The sequence below is a fragment of the Macrotis lagotis genome, chromosome 7 (assembly GCF_037893015.1).
Source record: "Macrotis lagotis isolate mMagLag1 chromosome 7, bilby.v1.9.chrom.fasta, whole genome shotgun sequence".
Taxonomy (NCBI): domain Eukaryota; kingdom Metazoa; phylum Chordata; class Mammalia; order Peramelemorphia; family Peramelidae; genus Macrotis; species Macrotis lagotis.
Window position 1 is genome coordinate 202,928,455 of NC_133664.1, and position 8,341 is coordinate 202,936,795.

An 8,341-nucleotide genomic window follows, 5' to 3' on the forward strand; every position below is an offset into this window, starting at 1 on the left:
GTAAATATTTGGGCATGAACTGTTTCAGTGATATCTCCATTATATAAATCTTTTAAAAATGTAAGTTGGTTGATAAATCAACTGTGTATTTACATCAACTTCTTTTGACAACTACCCGTTTTCTTCACCAGAATTGATTTTCTTTATGTCTTCAGAGTTTAATTTATGAGAAAATTTCATGCATCCTGGGCTTTCTTCCCTTGCTTGAATTTAGTTCATATGATGCTGCCTGTCCTTTCTCTGGACTCTGAAATCAGGTCTGCATATTAGATTGCCCCATTTTTCTTTTCTTGGTCACAGATTTTAAGATGGAAGGGTCACTTCCCATTCCATGCTAACCATCATCTCCACCCCAACAATTAATTATTCCTTTTTGGTGTGTGTTAGATCCAGGATAGATCCACTCAGTGCTTCATTTGAAGGATAAGATTATTATCAAGGCAAGCTAGAAAATCATCTACTTATCTTCTTGTAGAAAGAACTCTGGCAGATGATGATTATCTAATCACTATTTAATATATCTTTCTTATCTGCTTTCTTTCTTTTCTTCCTTCCTTCCTTCCTTTCTTCCTTCCTTCCTTCCTTCCTTCCTTTCTTTCTTTCTTTCTTTCTTTCTTTCTTTCTTTCTTTCTTTCTTTCTTTCTTTCTTTCTTCCTTCCTTCCTTCCTTCCTTCCTTCCTTCCTTCCTTCCTTCCTTCCTTCCTTTCTTTCTTTCTTTCTTTCTTTCTTTCTTTCTTTCTTTCTTTCTTTCTTTCTTTCTTTCTTTCTTTCTTTCTTTCTCTTTCTTTCTTTCTATCTTATCTATCTATCTAATTTATGTAGTATGCTTTATAACTTGTTATCTTTGTACTTTTTACTAAAATGATCATCCTGGATGTCTTTTCCTATTCCTTCATAGCCCGACTCAAGGGAAATCTACTTAAGGAAGCTTGCCCTATCAGTTCACAATGAATTATGTTTTTCAAAATTCCCATGGCATTTCACCATTCATTTTATATATATCCATTAATGCCTTCAATAATTATTTATCCTTCTCTGTGTCTGTCTGTTTGTAAGAATATATGTATTCACACACACACATATATATGTGTATATGCTTTGTATTATCTTGAAAATAGACTATAAATTTTTTAAAGATGACAAACATGTCCCCCATCCCCTTTTTTGTATCTCAGCCAGAGTCTTATTTTTAACAGATGTGCTCATGAATGTTTCTTTACTGTTTTCATTGATTAGCTATTAAAGGAGAAAGATTTAAAACTTCATATGGATAGATAAAATTCTAGGTTTCTAATGTCAAAACATAATTTTAAATAGACGACTCAAGGCTGCCCTGGTCTTGTGCCACATGTCTGGCAGTAGGGACTTTTGCCATGAAATCGCTGGCAAGACCAGATTCTAGCAAGTCAGTGATTGTCCTTCATTCAGCTTCAGTGGGTCATGAAAAAAAAAGAGGAGCAGGCTGTGCCAAGCTGTCTGTGCCCTGCCATTTATATGCTGGCAGTGGACACTGTGATAGTGGTCTGTCTATTCATTGATATTTATGGAGTTTTAACAGTTGAAATACTTTGTTTTAGCTTTGGTATTCAAGATAGGAAGTGAGTCTTCTATCATTACTGGTTTATTGCCCCATCTTAACCCTGGTAAGAGCCTGGGATATAACACTTGCTTTTGAGAAAATATTAAAAAGAAAATATAAAAGAGTTGGATAAATTATAGCTTTATTACTGCTGTTCTTTACATTATTCCTTTCTTTAGAGGAGTTGCAAGTTTTATAAATAGTTTTCTCATTCATTTTTTTAGGTTTTAGGCACTTCTAGGATAAGAATCTAAAGTCAATTTTTATATACAAATATATATTTATATTTTTATACTTGTAGCATTATCTTCTCATTAAAAATTCCTATAGCTATATTTTTGGATTCTAATACATGTAATCAGTGAAAATTCAATTCAGTAACTCATTCCCAGCAATCTTTATACAGTTCTTTAAATTAAAAATAAAGCACCTGTGAGGTAAGAAAACCCAAGATCATTATCCTTATTTTATAGAAGAAGAAATTGAAGATCAGAGAGGGCTAGTTACACAACTTGTAACTTAGAAAGTCACAGTTCAAACTCAGGTCTTCTGTCCTTTAAGTAACACCTTTGAAATAATGATCTTTCTATAAAATGAGAGACACTAATAGAACAGATGGCTTATAAGTCTTTTTTAATTGTGAAATTCTGTATATATGTGAAATACTTTTATTGACTATAGTGATAAAAGATGACTTGGACATTAGCATTTTTATAACTGGACCCAGGATTAGCTTGAGAGAATAGGCCATCTGAAATGGTACTGCTTCTGTTTTAGTTTTCCAGGTCTTGGCTTTACTTTTCTCATTGACTTATAGCCTTGTAGGCTCATTCTGGCTTTACGCTGAGCCATAGTGACATCTGAGTTTATAAACAGAACCTTGAAGAAGATGAAAATTCTCAAGATAAATTTATTTTTGTGTTTGTAACAGTAAGGCTACATTGATTATCCTATTCACTTAAGAGTAGTAAGAACATTTTTTGATAAAATCAACACACCAGAAATGTAGTATAAGACCTGTATGCCTCCTTGAATCATTCAAAGCCATTGTGTAAGAGAACTAGTCATGCCCTAAGAAGTTATATGAAAGGGAGGAGCTATTACAGAAATAAATGCAGGGATTCTGAGATTTGAAAACAAGAAAGAGCAGGTCAGATAGAATTGAGATAGGAATTAGCAGCCCCAGGACAACAGGCACAAGGAGAAAGAACAAAAGACAGAAGCTGAAGTTATCAGTGTATCTACCTACTCAAAGACCAAAGCAAGTCCCCAGAAATGCTCTGTTTCTCCCACTTCAATTTCTCCTCCTTCTACAATTTATCCACAAGTACCCTAATATAATATACTATTTAATTACCCAATCCTTTCTGTAAACTTGAATTTACCTCAACTACATAGAGAACAGAAGTGGACGAGATAGATATAGAAATAAATTTAGGCAGAGTCTAGTTACTGCATACATTTTAGAAGTTTTCCTAATGGCTTGGAGAAATTTTATTTAGTCTAAAATATACTACTTAAAGTTAAAAATGAAGGAAACCATATGGACTTTATAGGACATTTTATTGTACCTAGACTTTATATAAGTCTAAGTACTCTGAAATTATATAGCAAAGAGCTGTAATTTCAGCAGTATAAATAATTTTCACACATGTAGATAAATGCACATATTTCTTTACATATAAATCTCTATAAATATATGCAAATATATTGGGACAAATAATGATGTGTATGAATTTCTTAGAATTAGCAATAATTTTGATTTGGTTTCATTTTGTGAGATCGGCTCTACTTGTGTACTTCTGACTCTAGACTGACCCAGAATGTCAGACCTGAGAATAAAATGAAAAACAATAGAACTGGTTTCCCTACTTTAAGTTCTCTCTAAGTTGTGTGTGACATTTTATATCATATATTTTATTGTTTGCTTGTGCTGATTTATTAATTCTGTGGTTTTAAATTGATTTTAATCTAAGGAAAAATAAAAGTTGTAGCTCTTAAAGAGCATGTTTCAACAATTTTTAGAGATATTATAGTGGCCATCAATATGGGGAAGTCAAGGATCTGACAGTGAAACAGAATAAATCACATCAAAATGCAAAGGAAAGGAAGATGAAAATGAAAAACTAATCCAAGATCTGACAAACTATTTCTACGAAAGTAAACCAAGTAATCTTCAGGAAACACTTATCTTCAGAGAAATCTGTAAACTGGAGAGATAGCTATTGATTTCTTTACATTGGATCATTGATTTCTTGAAGTGGGAAGAATAATGAGAAGACCAGTAAAAACAGCAGCTAGTTGTTCCTATGAAGAAAAAAAGATGTATGTCATGGGCAAGCCAATACAAAGATTGTAGACCAGGAAATTGAAAAAAAGTAATTTTTAATTGTTACTTTATCATTAAATGCTATACAAAAACTGATGTCAGAAGTCTAGATTAGACTAGATCCAGGCATCTTTTTTAGGATTGTAAAATATTCACTCAAAATAATTATTTTGTAATTTTAAAAGTGCTTTTTGTGATCTGGAAGTCTGGTTTTCATTGGAGGAGTGATGAACTCTGATAAATATATTGTTACACCAAAAAACAGAATTGCTCTAGAATTATAGAAAAACTCAAATTAAGGCAATATATTATAAAATGACATTGTATCATGTCACATACCAAAAAAAGTTGTTTATTTAAGAGTAAGAAGTAAACATACTTCAGAAGCATAGGAACTCATTTGATTTAATCCACATTGAAAAGGATGTTCTTCAAAAAATATTTTTTTTCTACCTAAGATCTTATTTTTCAAGGGAAGAAACTCAGACTATTTATGAAGAAAAAATGCTACAAATTATGACTAATTAGAGAAATCAAATTAAAGCAATTCTGTGATTCTGTTTCATACTCATCAGAATGACATAGCTGATAAAAAAGGAAAATGATTTATGTTGGAGAAACTGTTAAAAAACAGGCATGTTAATGCATTGTTTTATGTATAGTCATTGAGGAATTTGTTTTGCTTGATTATACATGTTTTTCATGAGAATCTTCCTTTTATTTATTTTTCAGTGGCATTTGGAAAAGTGAGAGAGGAAATAGATTTATGCTAATTTAAAAAAAATAGAAAGGTATGATACTTCAGATGTGAAATATTGCATGCACTTTCTGTTGAGACTACTATATATTTTTTAGTTTTACTTAGTTGTATTACTTTCTTACCTGGTACATTTCATGAAGTGAGAATAATCCATCCATCCATCCATCCATCCATCCATCCATCCATCCATCCATCCATCCATCTATCTCTCTCATGTTTTAAAACAAAACACATAAATTATTTTGATTATTCTGTATAAAATAATATGAATTGTGATAAAAGTGTGGTTCCATGTAAAAATCTTGTGATCTCAATGGTAAATCATGTAAAACATAAGACTGTAGCAAAAGAATCATAACAAAAGAATGCTACATATTAAAGATGTCTAAATATGTGAAAAAATACATTGTCCCGAGTAATTCACACAAGAGTTTCTATTTACACACATATGTGTATATACACATATATGGACATCCATATGTGTATTTCTATATTTATGTTTAGATACTCAAAGCTATCTGTGATCTTACTGTCTTGAGACATCCCCAGAATGACTTAGATCTACATTCATCCAAGTCTGGCTATCATGTGTGACTTTTGTTCATGTTTTTCTATTAGTTTAGCATAGCAGCTACGTTTTGAGAGTTAGAGGAATTCTTTACTTTTTCCTGAGAAGGATTCCAGTTGAATTTCTGGGCAATTTGCTTCCCATCCTTCATCCTTACTGCATTAACAGTCCATTGTCTTTTTCTGTCATACAATTCCTTAGTAATGTCTTTTGTCCTTGTTTTTGGGAGTTCTCATTGGTTGTGTGTAACAATCTTTTCCTGTCTACTATATATGCCTCTTTATTGTCCTCTGGTAATGAAGGACAGTAATAGTATAAAAGGCACTCATTATTGGTTCTTTGGAGGCAGTCATTCCACTTCTTGTTCCCATATGACTATTCCTGTAGAATATGAAATGAAGGACCTTTACCTTGAGATGAGTAAAGAAATCTTTTAATTTCTTAATTTAGCTCTGTCTTTCTGCTGTTCAAATATGAGTACAACTCAATGTCCCTCTATGTTATTTTTCATAAATATACATTAATAGGCAAGTTTTATAGGATGTTAATCAAAATGCAAATTGAAATATGTTTGAATAAAACTTTTGCCATCACTTTGTGAAGATATGGATGAGTTGGTTCGTAGCTATTGATCTTATTTTAGCCATCTTTTTAGTATTAATAAAGCTCAACATTTTTTTCTCCTCCTTCAGATTCCTTGTATAATGTATCTTGTTTAATGCTCTCAAAGACCATAACATCAGGGAGATGATTCCATGACAAGCACATGAATTGGATTTGAGTGAGGGGGTGCTGTGCTAAGTCACCAGCTTCACTTTCTCTTCCACAGTCATCTAAAACCCAGTGTCCAAACTTGAATCAGGACTAGTGGAGCTGGTTCTGGATGAGAGACAATCAGGATTAAGTGACTTACCCAAGGTCACACAGCTACTAAGTGTCTGAGGTTGGATTTGAATTCCTGTCCTCCTGATTCCAAGGCCAGTGCTATATACACTGCACCACTCAGATACCTTATATATTGATTCCTTTAATACCATCACAATTTTATCACCTCTTGTACAGATTTCTTACATAAATATTTGGACCAGTCCTGTCTAGCTTCGTTTCCTATCATTATTGATTCATTAATCCATTCTTTTGTACAATTTCTACTTTGTTTTATAAGAATATGTGACTTTAATGTTAGGGTTTATGATGGAGGAAATAACTCATTATAATAATAATATCTGTAAATCCCATTTTTCTTCTTTTATAGTTCTGCCATTTTCATCTTTTTATTATCTTTGGGTATATTGCCAGCTTTTTAAAAACTGAGTTTATGTCAGATACTACTTTATTAGATGATGTTGCCTATAAATGTCCATCAATCTTTTGCTAAATTTTATTAATGAATTTATAACCTACACCTGTTGTTGACTTTGGCAACCATTTCTCTCCATTTGGCAAATAAGTCAGATGTTTATTCACTAAACCTCTTTTGGTCTCCTTGTGCTGATTAATTAGTGGTTAAACCTATAGATAAAATTATTATAGTTTTTGCTAGTATTAATTTTGTCACCTTTTGGCTTTGATTTCCATTTTCTTGTTTAATAGTCCAAGATTAAGGTTTGTCAATTTTTATTGCATATATTTTCCTAATTATTTCCTTTTCTTTTTTTTTTGTTCCTTTGTTTATCCCATTCTTTTTTCTTTCTTTTTAAACTTTCTTCCTTTTTCTTCTTTCTTTCTTTCTCTCTTCCTTCCTTCCTTCCTTCCTTCCTTCCTTCCTTCCTTCCTTCCTTCCTTCCTTCCTTCCTTCCTTCCTTCTTTCCTTTTCCTTCCTTCCTTTTTTATTCCTTTCTTCCTGTCTTCCTTTCTTTCAAATTGTAAAAAATCATGCTGGCAGAATTTGCCTACCCCTGACCTAGAGGCATGGATCTTCTGCATATCTTTGGCCTCCCTCTTGCCTTCTTCCTTAACTGTGTTTTTTTCATATATTCTTCTACATTTTCACTTTTCCTGCTTTTCCATGAAAGTCCTTAAGCATTAGAGCAGATTTGATTTAGAGTCATATGAACTTCTTTTTAGATTCAAATGCATTTTGAAAAAATAGTTTGTTGATGTTTTTTGTTTATAAATTGAATTTATTTCCTCTTGTATATCTTCTCTAACCCTCCCAGAGTACCATTTCATAATTATTGTTTTTCTTAAAGCATGAACCCCTTAGGGCTTAAAATTTGCAAAAATATCTTCAACCTAGACCACATATACTGGGGTGAAGCCTGAAACTTTTACATCAGGAAGAAGGCAGAGCAAAATCTTGGGAAAAGGAGTCATATGTAGCTCTTTCTGATATGTAGAATCTAAGAAGAGTAAACCAATAGAAAAATGTGAGTGGGACAATGTTTATTTTGCTTGCTTAATTATTGGGGATGATTGGGGATGATCATCACTGGTTATTGATCATTTTAGGCTTAACCTTAAATCTGGATATGAATTTTAACTCTAACTTTTTTCAGGCTTGCTCAATACTTCTGGTGGTCATTTTAAGCCTCAACTGTTATTATTCTGAGTGTCACTTAGAAAATTACTAACTTTCTTGTTGTAATTATCCTAGTTCTCCTTTAGTCCCTGACTCATATCATCATCATCTGTCTTGGTAGAAGATTTGAGAACTGTTAGTTTGAGTAAGAAGTGGGGCAGAACATCAGTTGTCTATCTGGTCCTGTTTACTGCCGAATTTCTAGTCCCTCTTCTTCTTCCCATGAATTCAGTAGTTCTCATTTATATGGACTTTGGGATTTCAAAGCATGTTTGCAGGCATTATCTCATTTGCACTTCTCCTAGACACTTTAGTTCAAATTTTCATTCAGTTGACTTCTTTGAACCTCAGTTTTTTTAATCTGTAGGAATGTGTGTGATAGTAATTGTGCAGCCTCCCTTAAAAGGTTGTAGTGAAGGAAATTATTTGTAAACTTTAAAGTGCTATATAGTTGCTATCATTTAATCATTATCTAGTTTATCATCTCTCGGATTAGATGTTCCTTGAGGACATAGGCAAAGTTTTATTAATTAAAATCTTTATTTATTAATATATTAATTAAAATTATTTAATATTATTCATTT